The sequence below is a fragment of the Amblyomma mixtum genome, chromosome 10 (assembly GCF_055824585.1).
Source record: "Amblyomma mixtum isolate Tamu chromosome 10, ASM5582458v1, whole genome shotgun sequence".
In the NCBI taxonomy this organism is placed as follows: domain Eukaryota; kingdom Metazoa; phylum Arthropoda; class Arachnida; order Ixodida; family Ixodidae; genus Amblyomma; species Amblyomma mixtum.
In genome coordinates, this window is record NC_143021.1 from 116,131,414 (window position 1) to 116,146,008 (window position 14,595).

Sequence of the window (14,595 nt, forward strand, 5' to 3'; positions counted from 1 at the left end):
CCACTCCGCCCATCTTAGCACATTTTGACCCGTCCTCTCCCACAGAGGTTCACACCGACGCCTCCGGATATGGAACCGGCGCCGTGCTAGCCCAACGTCAACAGGGTCAAGATCGAGTCATCGCTTGTGCCAGCCGCCTACTTTCAGCCGCAGAGCGAAATTACACCATTACTGAGCGCGAGTGTCTCGCCCTTGTCTGGGCAGTAGCTAAATTCAGACCCTACCTGTTCGACCGTTCTTTCGCTGTTGTCACCGATCACCACGCTCTCTGTTGGCTGTTGTGAGGATGTGGAAGATTGCAGGTTTAATTTACACAATATTAAAGGTATACGCAATAAATGAGGCGGCTTTTATAGGAAAGGAAACCAATTTCGGTATGGGCGTGAAAAGAGGAAAGAGACAAGAGAGCAACGCAACAACACACGGAAAAAACACACGGGGGAACAGAAGAAAATCCTTCCGAAAAATACAGGAGAAAGAAAGTCAAAAAGGAAAGGCACACTACTTGTCTCTCATACGAGCATCGAGCGGAGAGGACTGGCTGGGTGTCGGGCAGTCAGGAAGTCTCTGGGCGTTCCAGTGGTGGTGGTGGTGGTGGTGAAAACTTTTAATTTCTGAAATAGAGTTTGGGAGCCTCAGAGTGGCCACGCTACACGGTCGGCGTCCCTAGTCCGGGACACCGCATGACAATGCCCGAAGCACTGTTGCCGGCGATTCCCCCGTTGGCCTTCAACGTTACCGCAGCGTCAGCGTCTGTGGGCTCCCAGCACGGTTCCCAGGTCTGGTAGCCCGGGTGCGCCACGTAGGCACCAGAGGCGGCCTGTGTGGAGCAGCTGACGGATGGACGGAGAAGAGTGGCGCCTGTGCCTGGTGGTTGAGGCTCTCGACGACGGATGTCCGGGTCTGGTGGCCCGGACGTCTGCGGCTGAGGCCCAAGCCCGGAACTCAGGGAGCCAGCAGAACTCGTCCACGTCCGTCGCCCACCGCGCTCTTCTCTTCTCTGCTACGTAATCCTCATCCACCTGTCCCGGCGTACCCCTCCGCACGCGCTCCTCGTGCTTTTTCGTCTTCTCACAAACGACGCTGGGTGGTGCTATCTCCTTACAGCTCTATTCACTAAAAGATCCCACCGGTCGCTTTGGGCGCTGGGCTTTGCGCCTCCACGAATACTTATACTGCGTCGTGTACAACTCAGGGCGTCATCACCAGGACGCTGACTGTTTATCCCGATACCCTGTGGAACCACCTGACCTAGAGGACGCTGAGACCCTGCCCTGCCTCTTAGCTATCTCTGATCTTGCCGATATTGCCAACGAACAGCGCCACGACTCATCTTTACGACCTATCTTTGATGGCATCCGTTCTGCAAACCGATCTTCGTCTCTGAACCTTTATGTGCTCCAGAACGGCATTTTGTGCCGCCGCAAACTACGCTCCGATGGCCCTCCGCTCCTGCTCGTGATACCCCAACGTCTACGCTCTTCTGTCCTTGAAAAACTGCACGATCTGCCGACAGCCGGTCACCATGGCGTGTCCCGCACGTACGCTCGGGTGCGGCATCGCTTCTTTTGGCCTGGGCTGTATCGTTCCGTCAAGCGTTACGTGGCCGCTTGCGACCTGTGTCAACGTCGGAAAAGGCCCTCCACTTTGCCTGCCGGTCTTCTGCAACCCATCGACATACCTCCGGAACCTTTTCACCGTGATGGCCTCGACCTTCTTGGCCCTGTTCCGACGTTCCTCTACGGCAAGTGGATCGCTGTCGCAACTGATTATACGACTCGGTACGCCATCACGCGTGCTTTGCCGTCCACCGGCGCTACCGATGTCGCCGATTTTCTTCTGCAAGACGTCATCCTTCACCATGGCGCCCCTCATCAACTGCTCACCGACCGCGGTCGTTATTTTCTATCCAGAGTAGTTCACGACATTCTTCGTTCGTGTGACACGCAGCACCAGCTCGCGACACATTACCACCCACAATCCAATGGGCTTACGGAAAGGTTCAATCGTACGCTCACCGACATGTTAGCTATGTACGTATCGCCAGACCACCGAGATTGGGACGCAGCCTTGCCTTATGTGACGTTTGCATATAGCTCTTCCCTTCATGACAGAACAGGCTATTCTCCTTTCTACCTTTTGTTTGGTAGGCATCCCACCTTGCCTTTGGACACACTCATTGCCGCCTTCTTCAGTCCCCACCACTGCTTACGCTCGGGACACCATCTCCCAAGCCACGCTGGCGCGCCAAATAGAACGTAGTAAGCTCCAAGCCCCTCAAGTTTCTCAGAAGTCCGCCTACGACCGCCGTCACCAGGCAGTCGAATATACCCCAGGATCACTCGTCCTTCTCTGGACGCCCTCTCGCAGCGTCGGGCTCTCCGAGAAGCTCCTTTCGCACTACCGTGGTCCTTACCGTGTCGTGCGCCGTGTTACCGACGTGAACTATGAAATTTCTCCCCTTGAGACCTCGCCATCGTCCTCTGCCGCCGCCACCGACATCGTCCACGTCTGTCGCCTTAAACCTTATCACGACGCTCATAGGTCGCCGCCCTAACGCCGAGACGGCGTTTCAGCAGCCGGGGGTCCTAAAGCGGGCAGACGACGACGACAATGAGGGATGGCACGAGTGAGGGGAGTAGAAGACGACAACGAAGTTCGGATTGTGTTCTCGGTGCCGCTCGCAGCTGTTCTTTTCTATTTGTAAATATTTGTAAATATATTCTTTCCCGCAACAATATATATATATATATATATATATATATATATATATATATATATATATATATAAAGGGGGTGAAAGATCGGATGGATCCGGTAGAACATAAACGTAATTCGGTTGACACACGGTAGAAAAAATAACTTGATTCTAACGTTTTGACCAGGGTCTGACCTTCATCAGAGTGATTTGGTACAGGAAAAAGACAGTTTATAAGCACATGTACGCCCGGAGGGAACATTCTGATTGGCGCATCGCAGCGACAAACAACTCAGTATGAATCGCCAGAGAATGATAAATGTAGTCAACTAAGCACAGTCAAAGCATACTGCAACATCGAGGAGGATCACTGCAACCACATTGTGAAATAAAATATAGCTAAAACAAAAATGTTTTGGTGGTATGCTCAAATGCACAAGAAAGAGCAAAAAAAAATAAAGCGAACAAAAAATATATCAGGCAGATCAGAACACAGATGAATACCACTTTTGATTAAACAACGCCTCGTGTGAAAGGGTATCGTACTAAGATGTGGTGCTGTTTCAAAGATAAGCCATATAATCAGAAAGAAAAAGCAACGCTAAAAGTAAAAAGAGGACAGAAAGTATCAGTGTAGATGAAACATGGAATGGTACTATAAAATCTTGCGGTTATGACGATAGACAAGTCAGCTTCCTAACATTTTTATTCAGACCACAAGAAACCGTATTAAACTTGTGTATCAAAAATGATTCACGAACTTCGCGTTCACGATGGGTCTTGAAGCCTGATTCCAGTAAAGTTACTTGAATTTTTTTGAAAGGGTGCTTAGTGTTATTCACATGTTTAGAGATAGGAAGGTTAGACACTCTTGCAATGAGCTTTGTGATTATTAAAACGATATCGTAACGGCGTTCCTGTTTGGCCAATATACTGAATTTTGCAGACTGAGCATTCAAGCATGTAGATTACGGTGCTGGTATCACATGAATAGTTACCCCGAATTTTCACTTTAAAGTTCGATGCAGTGGTGGAAGCCGTTACTGATGTCATCAGCTGCGCGCACACTTTGCAGCGTGATTTATTACATGGACGACAGCCGATTGACACACTTGTGCTAGTTTTAGAAGAAGTAAGAATGTCACTGAGGTTTTTGCCACGGCGATAGACGACCCGGGGAGCTTGATGAAAAATGTGTTTGAGTCGATCATGTTGCTTCAGAATGACATGGTGTTTTTTTTCAAAATGCCCGCGACTTTTTTAACTGATGCCAAGTTGGTTAGTACAAGGTTGGCATGCGATTGATGGGATGGTTCGTGTTTTGCTTTGAGGAGTGCCTCACGGTAAGTAAAGCCTGCGCGTTTTACAGCATCGTTTATTAATTGCGCAGGATTTTAGTCAGGGCATTTCGGAGCTTAGTACAGTTTCTTTCGAAGTCGCTCTCGTCAGAATATATCCGTTTAAACCGGGCGGCTTCTGCATATGGGATGCTAGTCTTCCAGTGTTTAAGGAGACTGGTTTTGAAATGTGAGTATTGAGGTCTGTCACTGTATTTCCGGTATAAATCCTTGCTTCAGTGGAGTTATAGAATTGACTGTACTCTTTTCAAGTTTACTACCCAGAATGAGATTGGACAGGGTTTTTCGAAAACAGTTTTAAACTGAGCAGTTGGATCGCTGTCTAGGAGACGGTAAAATGAGTTATCTGCAACTGCCTTTCGGCTTCAGCGACATAATCGGTTTTGTTCATCACCACGATGGCACCACCCTTGTCAGCCGGCTTGATAACGATGTCAGTTTGAGAAGCCAGTCTTTTTATTGCCGCGGTTTCTTTTCCGGAAAGGTTGCGACGGAAATTCTTTTTAGTATTGTATGCTTCTAGCACATCCTTTTGAACTGTCTTAATGTAATTGTCAAGGCAGTTTTCTCTCTGAGCAGGAGGGGTCCAGAGATTTTGCGACGGCAAATTTTCATCTCGTTCCGGATCTTGTGGTCGGTCATGGAAGTATCCCTTAAGTCTCATATTGCGGGCAAAATTTTGTAAGTCTTTAAACAGGTGAAACTCATTAAACCCACCGGACGCGGGGGAGAAAATAAGACCATGTGACAGGGCTCTCTCGTCGTCATGAGTCAAGGTGAAGTTTGACAGATTGGTAACTGGGTCTTGGAATTGAGATGGCAGTGGCAGCAGAGGCTGGCATTGCGTGGAGGGAAAGATTTTGTCAAGCGAAAGCTTTTTTGACTTGATGGCGTATATCTCGCCCACTTCTTGTCTTTGTAAATATCAAGGGCGGTGAGTTCTTCGGAAGGCAGTTTAGAGTGGCTGAGCAATTGCTTCTCTATATTTGTTGGTAAATTTAGGGTTGATTGATGGTGACCCAGAACAACACGCATAAATCCCAAAGCAGCCGTTGCAGAAAGTTTTCCCACTTTGCAGCGTTGCTGCTGGACAGTTTGGACGTTGCTGGTTTGACATTAACGCGAAGACCACGCGGAGCAGTTGAGGATGCTACATAACTTTTTAAAGTGTTAACGTGAAGTTACGAACGAACACACTTCCTAGCCGATATAGCCGCCATCAATATCCCCCATGGCGCTTTGCTTGTAACCCTTGATGTTGCGTCGCTTTATGCTAACATTCCGCATTTCGACGGCATCCGGTCAGCTGTGCAGGCTTTTGAGAAGCAAGACTTCGGTTCTAACGTTGATGGTCCCACGCTAGCCATACTTTTGAAATTAATACTCCAACAAAACAACTTCGAATTTGAGAGTAGACATTATGTCCAGATAAACGGGACATCGATGGGCACAAGGATTGGTCCCAACTACGCCAACATATTTATGGGTGTATTAGAAGACCAGTTTCTTGCTACATACCCATTAAAACTCTTCTACTACAAAAGATTCATTGACGACATTTTTCTTATCTGGGAGCATGGTGAAGCTGAACTTCTATCATTCTTCTCTAGATTTAATAACACGCTTGAGGCCATTATTTTCTCTAATTCCTACTCGGCACCCACAATTCGTTTCCTAGATGTAACAGTTTCGATAAAGAATGGCAAACATAGCACAGATTTATACCGGAAACGCAGTGACAGACCTCAATACTTGCATTTCGAAAGCAGCCACCATAAACACTGGAAGACTAGCATCTCATATGGACAAGGTTCTGGTTTAAACGGAAATGTTCTCACGAAAGCGACTTCGAAAGAAACGGTACTAGCCTCAGAAACGCCCTGACTAACCGGAAATATCCTGCGCAGTTAATAAACGATGCTGTAGAACGCGCAGGCCTTCTTGACCGTGAGACACTCCTCAAAGCAAAACACCAACCATCCCATAAATCGCATGTCAACCTGATACTAACCCACTCATCATCAGTTCCAAACGTAGCGGGCATTTTGAAAAAGAAAACACCATGTCATTCTCATGCAAAGTGATCGACTCAAACACATTTTTCATCAAGCTCCCCGGGTCGTCTATCGCCGTGGCAAAAACCTCAGTGACATTCTTACTTCTTCTAAAACAAGCACAAGGAAAATATCAATATTCTTACTATCAATAATCTTACCATCGACAGTTTCACGACCGATAGTCTTGCTATCGATAGCGGTTCTATCGCTAGTAGTACTATAGATAGCAACACTATCGATAGTTTTTTACGCTATCGATAGTTTGTGAAAGTGTGTGAAAGGGTTTGTGAAAGTTTCTACGACGCCACAAACATCAAACAATCCGTTAGCCCATTAATTTGTAGGGGAATTAGTCATGCCTCTGAACAACCATGTACAGTTATAGCAATTACAGCGTAGCAGTGCTCAAACGGTTGTCATCGATGTAATAAATCGCGCTGCAAAGTCTTCGCGCAGACGATGACATAAGTAACGGCTTCCAGCACTGCATCGAACTTTAGAGGGAAAATTCGGCGAAACTATTCATGTGATTCCAGCAACGTAATCTACATGCTTGAATGCTCAGTCTGCAAAATTCAGTATAGTGGCCAAACAGAAACACCGTTCAGATATCGCTTTAATAATCACAAAGCTCATTGAAAGACAGTGCCTAACCTTCCTATCTCTAAACATTTGAATAACATTGTAGTAGAATTGAAAGTTGGGCGAATTGGTATACGTTCATTTTGGGTGGAAAAAACAGCGCGAAAGGGACGGAAGACAAATATGAAGGAAACCACACGGACGAGCGCTGACTCAAAACTATTTTTTATTCAGAAAAAACAGATATTTATAGTTAAAAAAGTCACATCAGTTGACGTCACCCGCGCACATGACCAGAGTCTAAGAACTATATCATGAGTCAATATTAAAACCTTACAACGCGATTTGAGATCACCGTGATTAACCGAAAAAGCCCGAGACAGCCAGACACAAAAAACAAAAGCACTCTGGGTAGACCAAAACAGAGTAAGAATTATTTCCACACTGCCGATTTAAGACTTGTGTTATCAGATATGGAAGAGCATTATGTTGTGATTCCTGAAGGGATGTTCAATGAAAAGGCTTTGGCGGCTGTCAAAAAGTGTTTTAAACGGGTCAACGTAGATCATGTGGTTGGGAAAGAGCGGGTGATTTCACTGTTGAATGAGTTTAATTTAAAGGCATTAGCCACCTCGGTTGAGAAATCAGAGGGAACAGAATTGGATTTATTTTTTTCGGCAAAAACCCACAAGATCGATGTCCGATTTAGGGCTATAATTTCCGAGGGCGGCACCTGACAGTATTTAATCTCTAGTTACCTAGAGGAACACATTTCAGGATTGACCGTTCACGATCCTTTTGCTGTGAAAAATTCCAATGTAGTTGTCAAATTCCTGAGGCAAGAAAATCCGGGTGGTGGTGGTGGTGAAAACTTTTTAATAAACAAAAGGAGAGTTTGCAGACCAAAAATGCCCTTTACATAGGTGGAGTCCTTAGTCCGGGACCCCGCTGGACGAGGCCGCTACTCGCGCCCGTTGAACTAGAGCCCTTTGAGACTCCAGCCCCGAGCAGTTGAGCAGGGCTACCTCCCATGCCTCTCGGGAAGGGGAAGGATTGGGGGGAAGGGAAGAATTCTTTTGACAGGCCCAAGCCATGTGGAAAGTATCGGATACTTCCCCACAGTGAGGGCAGCGCCCATCAATTTTGGGGTAGAAATGTTTCACTATTGCAGGACACAACAGAGTGTTGGTCTGCAAGCGCCTCAGAGTTCGCTCATCAGCTGTACTCAGGCCCTTAGCAGGCACAGGGAAAAGCCGATGGCGTTCGCATAGTCGTCCAGAATTTCTCTGAACCGCAGAAGCGGTTGCACAATCTCCGAGCTGGAAGAGCCTGGATGAGGTGCCCGGTAGGTAAGCGCTCGGGCAGCCGCGTCCGCAGCCTCATTACCTCTAACGCCCTGATGGGCCGGAGTACAAACTATGCGTTTTGGGCGAAGGGTCCGATTCCCTCACTGTGCGCTTTAATATACTGTAGGCTAAAAGTGAAATCTCGCCAGCCAAGTAGTGTTGACAGGCTCGACGCGAATCTGTCACGATTACCTTCGAATTGAAGTCCGAGGCGGCAAGCGCAATGGCTACTTCCTCGGCGTGTGCTGAATTTCGAGCTCGACAGGAGAGCCCGTTAACGCATTGATCCTGGTGAACTACTGCGGCCGTGTAGAATCCATTGGGCGACGGCCCTGCCACGTCAACGTAGTATACACCCTGTTTGGATCCGTGTTGGTGTTCGAGGGCCCGAGCGCGCACCTCTCGTATGCCTTCGTGTGTATGTGTGCCCATGTTGCGCGGGAGTGGAGGGACCCAGAGCTTGTGACGCCATAGCTCCGGAATCCGACACGTCTCCTCTGGAGTGCACTCGTGTTGGATGTGCAAGCGGTCTAGCAGGCGGCGGCCGGATGCCGTCTGCGGGAGTCGCGTATATTGGTTCACGAGGTGGGCCTCCCGTAACTCCTGGTGGGAGTTGATCACCCCCAACGCCGACAACTTAGCATTGGAGGTGGCCAATGGGAGGCCCAGTGCTCGCTTTGTAGCCTTTCTAACGATGGTGTCGATTGTTATTTCTTGTTTCGTAGTGCAAAGGTAGAGAACGGAGTAGAGGATCCTGCTGGTCACGGAGGCATGGGCAAGCCGAAGCGCGTCCCTGCCTCGCAACCCGCCGCGCTTGTTAGAAACGCGATGGATCATGCGTCCGACCTGTTCGCCTACGTGCTTGAGTTTGGCGATAGTGGATTCTGGGCTAAGCCTGTTATGGATGAACAGACCTCTTTGATAGGACCTCCCGTCAGAGAGATCTGCAAACTCGTGTTGTCGTTAGGATTGGATCTGATGTGCAGAAGTTCCGATTTTGCGGGAGCACATTGGAGATCACAGCGGATAGCGTGGCTATCGGTTATGGTGGCGGCCCGCTGAAGGCGGTCCTCCATTTCCCCAAGGCTCTCTTCGGTAGCCCAAATTGTTATGTCATCCGCGTAGAGTGCGTGATGAATTCCTTCCACCCGGGCCAATTGGTGGGGAAGCTGCGTCATGGCAATGTTGAAAAGAAGCGGCGACAAGACCGCCCCTTGGGTTGTACCCCGTGTGCCCATCATGTATGGTCCGTATTCGTCGTCCTCAATCTTGAGGAAGGCCTGACACTTCGAGAGAAAGTCTCTTACATATGTGAATGCCTTGTGCCCACAATCGGTGGTACTCAAGTTAGCCAAGGTGCTGCCGTGACGAATGTTGTCAACGGCCCCCTTAAGATCGAGGGCAAGGATGGCCTTGTCGTTGTGGCGCATGACAGTGGGTCGTATTATGTAGCGGTGTAACTGGAGGAGGGCGTCCTGCGCAGACATATGCGGTCGGAACCCGAACATAGTGTCTGCAAAGAGGCCCTTGGTCTCTATGTGTCGAGAGAGGCGATCCCTAACCATCGTCTCCATAAGCTTGCCCACACAAGAGGTTAGTGAGATGGGCCTCAGGTTGTCGGAAAACTCAATCTGAGCCGAGATAACACAACAACCGCCAAAGTTGACATGCTCGGAGAAATTCGGGACAATATAGTTGTACCCCTCTAACCCAGAAATATGCATCTCTGCTGCTGACCGAATTGGCGTGTTCTGTGAGACGGGCCGTTGTATCAACATTCGCCTCACAGAACACGCCAGTTCGGTCAGCAGCAGAGATAACAGAAATGTAGCACAACACTGCCTCACTTGTGATTGTGTTCCGTATTTTGTTGACACGAAAGTGCTGTTTGTACATCATGATCAGCGCACGAGGGAGATCACGGACGCATTTCACATCATCAGGAAGGGCGAGGGATGCGTAAGCAAATCCTCGATTAGCTTGTCAGGGAGGGAAATGAGCCTGCTTCATTCTGGGTAGGGAGGGTGAGGTAGTGACACACGTGCCTTGAATGGATGATTGCTGTTTTTTGTTTTCTCTATTTTTACGCTTGTGAGTGGCAACAGTGTATCCGGGTTTGACAAGATGTCTTTGCGCATGTCTGTGCAAATGTATAAATTGACTGCGTACGTATGAATAAAATTCAGTTGCAAGTTCAGCGCCGTCAGTCTGTTTCCCTTGTCCTCTGTCCGTGTTCGTAAGCGCTGGTTTTTCTACAAAGGAAATGACGAAGCTAGGTTTGTGAGTTGGTGCGGCATTTCTGTGTCTGCGTTTCTTGAGCTTTTGGCTTTCTATTTGCAGTGAACATACGTGGGATGGCGAGAAAATGTATATGTTCAAAGAAAAGGCATATGCATAGGCTCAAAGGTTGCTCCAGCCCTAAGCAACATTTATCTTGCTCAGGTAAACAAGGAAATAAAAAACAAAATTGGGGGTTTTGCAATGCATATTTCAAGATTTGTTGATGATTTTTTTGATGATGTTGATGAAGAGGTCGCGCTTCTTGACAACGCGTGGTTTTTGTTTTATTTTTCAGCGCTTTTGTTTTTTGAGTCTGGCTGTCTCGTGCTTTTTCGGTTAATCACGGTGTTCTGAAATCGCGTTGTAGGGTTTTAATATTGACTCATGGTATGGTTCTTAGACTGTTGTACTCTGAGCATGGGCGCGGGTGACGTCAGGTCATGTGACTTTTTTAACCATAACTCTCTGTTTTTTCTGAGTAAAAAATAGTTGTGAGTCAGCGCTCGTCCGTGTGGTTTCCTTCATCTTTGCCTTCCGTCCCTTTCGCGCTGTTCTTTCCACCCAAAATGAATTTGAATAACACTAAGTACCCTTTCGAAAAAATTCAAGTAACTTTACTGGAATCAGGCATCAAGACGCATCATGAACGTGAAGTTCGTGAATCGTTTTTTATGCACAAGTTTAATACGGTTTCTTGCGATCTCAATGAAAATGTTGGGAAGCTGACTTCTCTAGCGTCATAACCGCAAGACTTTATAGTACCATGCCATGTTTCGTCTGCACTGATCATTTTTGTCCTCTTTTTACTGTTAGCGCTTCTTTTTCATGCTTAGTATGTGGCTTATCTGTGAAACAGCACCACATCTTAGTACCATACCCTTTCACACGAGGCGTTGTTTAATCAAAAGTGGTATTCATCTGTGTTCTCATCTGTCTGATAAATTTTTTTTGTTCGCCTTATTTTGTGTTCTCTTTTTTTGTGCATTTGAGCATACGACCAAAACATTTTTGTATTATTTACATTTTTTTCACAATGTGGTTGCAGTGGTCCTCCTCGATGATTTAGTATTTTTTTTACTGTGCTTAGTTGACTACATTTATCATTCACTGGCGATTCATACTGAGGTGTTTGCCGAGGCGAAGCGCGAATCAGAATGTTTCCACCCCGCGTACATGTGCTCATAAGCTGTGTCTTTTTCCTGTACCACATCACTCTGACGAAGGCCAGACCCTGGTCGAAACGTTACAATAAAGTTTTTTTTTCTACCGTGTGTCAACGGAATTATGTGTATATATGTATATATATATATATATATATATATATATATATATATATATATATATATATATGTGGTTTGGGCTTAACGTCCCAAAGCGACTAAGACTACGAGGGACGCCGTAGTGAAGGGCTCCGGAAATTTCGTCCACCCGGGGTTCTTTAACGTATACTGATATCACACAGTACACGGGACTGTAGAATTTCTCCTCCAAAGAAATTCAACCGCCGCGGCTGGGATCGAACCCGCGTCTTTCGGGTCAGCAGCCGAGCACCATAACCACTGAGCCAGCGCGGCGGCGTATATATATATCCAGGCTGTGTCGGCTCCTTCTTCAGGCGTGACTGCCAACACTGAATTCGCCACTGAAGAGCGAGTGAAGCGGGCTCCGAAACAATCGGTGCTAAAGTGCGTTTTTGTTGGAGAAGTGCCACTTGTTTACTTTATCAAACCCACCCATACAGGCATGTATCCGCCTAACCCCACCAGAGAGGACTGGGAGGCGGCCCTGTGCGGCTGTGAGGACCTAAAGACCCAAAGGCCTTGGTTCACCATACGCGGACGGCGTTGCTTGCCAATGGGGCCGCGGATAGGGGCTCCACCAAGTATAGTGAGCGGAAACGGCCAATAGGGCCTACCCAATCACCTCTCTGTAAAACAAAATCTAATACACGATAAATGTTTTTCACCACCAGCGGACAGTGGAGCGCCGCACGTGCCAGCCCCGCGTTGGCCGTGTGCACGTGCGAATGGTGTCTGCGAGGCGGGTACGAGGAGTGGAGAGCTGATGTGACAGTAAACCGAGGTGTGAAGGAAGACACCGCAGCGGAAGTGTCGTCATCCAAGCGTAGAGGTGCTAGACGTCAGACGTTGGGTCCATTCTGCCGGGACTTCCCTTGGATCACCGACGCAAGCCTACAACGTCCCTTTGAAGTTAGAAGGTGGCAGCCGACGGATTGGGGGTCCGTGCTGCCGATGGTCCTTTGGATTGAAGCATAAGCCTACGGCGTTTCGGCACGCCGTCGACGGGACTTGGCTACGTCTTTCGCGCTGCTGCTGCCAAGTTCTTAGGCTGGCTGACGACTACATCGGTGTCTTGCCGTGCTCCACCTTACCACCTGGCTCTCTACCACCGCTTCCTTCGACGCAACGCCAGAGATGCATCGCAAGTGATCAACCCGCGTCCTTGCTGCCTGCAAGACATTCCCGCTTCACTTGGGACGGTCTGTATCTGATGAACTGTTTCCTTTTATCTTTAGTGTTGTATACGCTTGTCGAGTGTATGTTTTCTCTTGGTGTTCGTCGTTTTTTATTGGGTTCTTTTCTTTAAATTATAAATGCAGCTTCGTTTTTTCTTGTATCATCTCTTTGTTTTCTCGGACTAAAGTGCACGCGAAAACGTCCCCTTCGGCAGTCAGGTATGCGTCACCCAATTCGCGGCAATTTGGCATCCGCGACAGGACCAAGCCGTTTTTTTCCTCCTTTCGTGGGTCCGTAAAAAGAAACGGTGGCAACGCTAAAGGATTTGATTGAATGAGGCAAAAAATTAGCAGTGGCTTAGCTGTGGTTAAGCCTGGATATACAACGAAAAGTTTCAGTTACGCTTGGTTTGACGTCATGGCTGTCGCATTTCGCGCGCACGAGCACCACGATAACGATGGAGGTGTTCGGCCGTCCACACACTGCCTGTATGGAGGCGGAGGAGGAGACGCGCGTGTAGTGAATACGGTGCTGTTTTAGAAGGTTGCTTTAGAGACATGTACTGCGGTGTACATTCCTTCCAGGTGTACACCAAGATATGAGAGACAGGCATTTAATTTCCTTAAAACCAATTTTCATTTCATTTCACTTTCCATAAGGCCCTCACGGCGGGGTTCGGGCATTCACCGAGATATGGGAGAGACAGGCGTCGTTTCCTTTTTCTTAAAACCAATTTTCTTTTCATTTTCCTTCTCTGACGGCGCGGTTCGGGTGTCCACCCAGGTATGAGAGTTTCGTGGCGCACTGTTTGTCTTTTATTTTTTAATTATATTTTATTTTTTATTTATTTTGTGTTCTCATTTCTGTGCTTGTTTTTATTATTTTTTTCTTACCGAGTCGGCGGCCACCTGTGCTGCGCGTGACGTCGCTCGGTTTCGCGCATGCGCAGAAGAGGCGAAGCGCGGTTCTGACGAAAGAGAGAGAAAAACTTTTTTCTAAGAGGAATTCGGGGCACGCCCCAGGGTCCCCGCATGACCCAACGGCACTCAAGTTTCGTTTGGTTTGGTTTATTTAGGTTCAACGTCCCGAAGCAACTCAGGCTCTGAGGTACGCCGTAGTGAAGGGCTCCGGAAATTTCGACCACCTGGGGTTCTTTAAAGTGCACTGACATCGCACAGCACACGAGCCTCTAGAATTTCGCCTTCATCGAAATTCGGCCGCCGCAACCGGGATCTACCCCGGCTCTTCCGGGTCAGCAGCCGAGCGCCGTAACCACTGAGCCACTGCGGCTGGTTGCACTGAAGAGATTATGTTCCTAAGGTCCATAACACTGGCAGCACAGCTGGTGGCGGTGGTCTGCCCGGCCGGGTCTCCGAGTGCAGCAGGATCTCCCAGTCCTCCCTGGTCTTGAGGTTCTCTAGGTCCCGCGGAGGAGGGTCCGCCGGGCAGCGGGGAAGGATGTGGAGGGAAGAAGCGAAGGGATCTTGGCATAGGGCGCAAGCAGGAGTGTGGAAGGAGGGATGCTAGTGGGCTAGGGTAAGGGGTACGGGGAGAGTGTGTGTCTGTAGTCTGCGCCAGAGTGTTGCGTGTTTGTTATTTAGGGAGGGGCGGGGCGGGGGATAGAGTTGGAGTGAGGCTCTGAATGTCTGCGTCAGCTCACTGAATGAGTTCATGAGCTTCTTCCTGAATCCCCGATCCGAGGACACCTGAGCCCGGTTTAAAGAACCTCAGGCTAAAGGGATGGCGGCCTCGTTTCCGGGATTCCCGGAGTGAGCAGGCACCCATATCAGCTCCACT

At 48.3% G+C, this 14,595-nt stretch overlaps 1 long non-coding RNA gene across 1 annotated transcript in view; it reads right to left on the reverse strand.

Moving 5' to 3' along the window:
• LOC149326734 (uncharacterized) overlaps positions 1-14,595 on the reverse strand; it is a 131,721-nt gene that overhangs the window by 103,074 nt on the left and 14,052 nt on the right. The window lies entirely within an intron of this gene.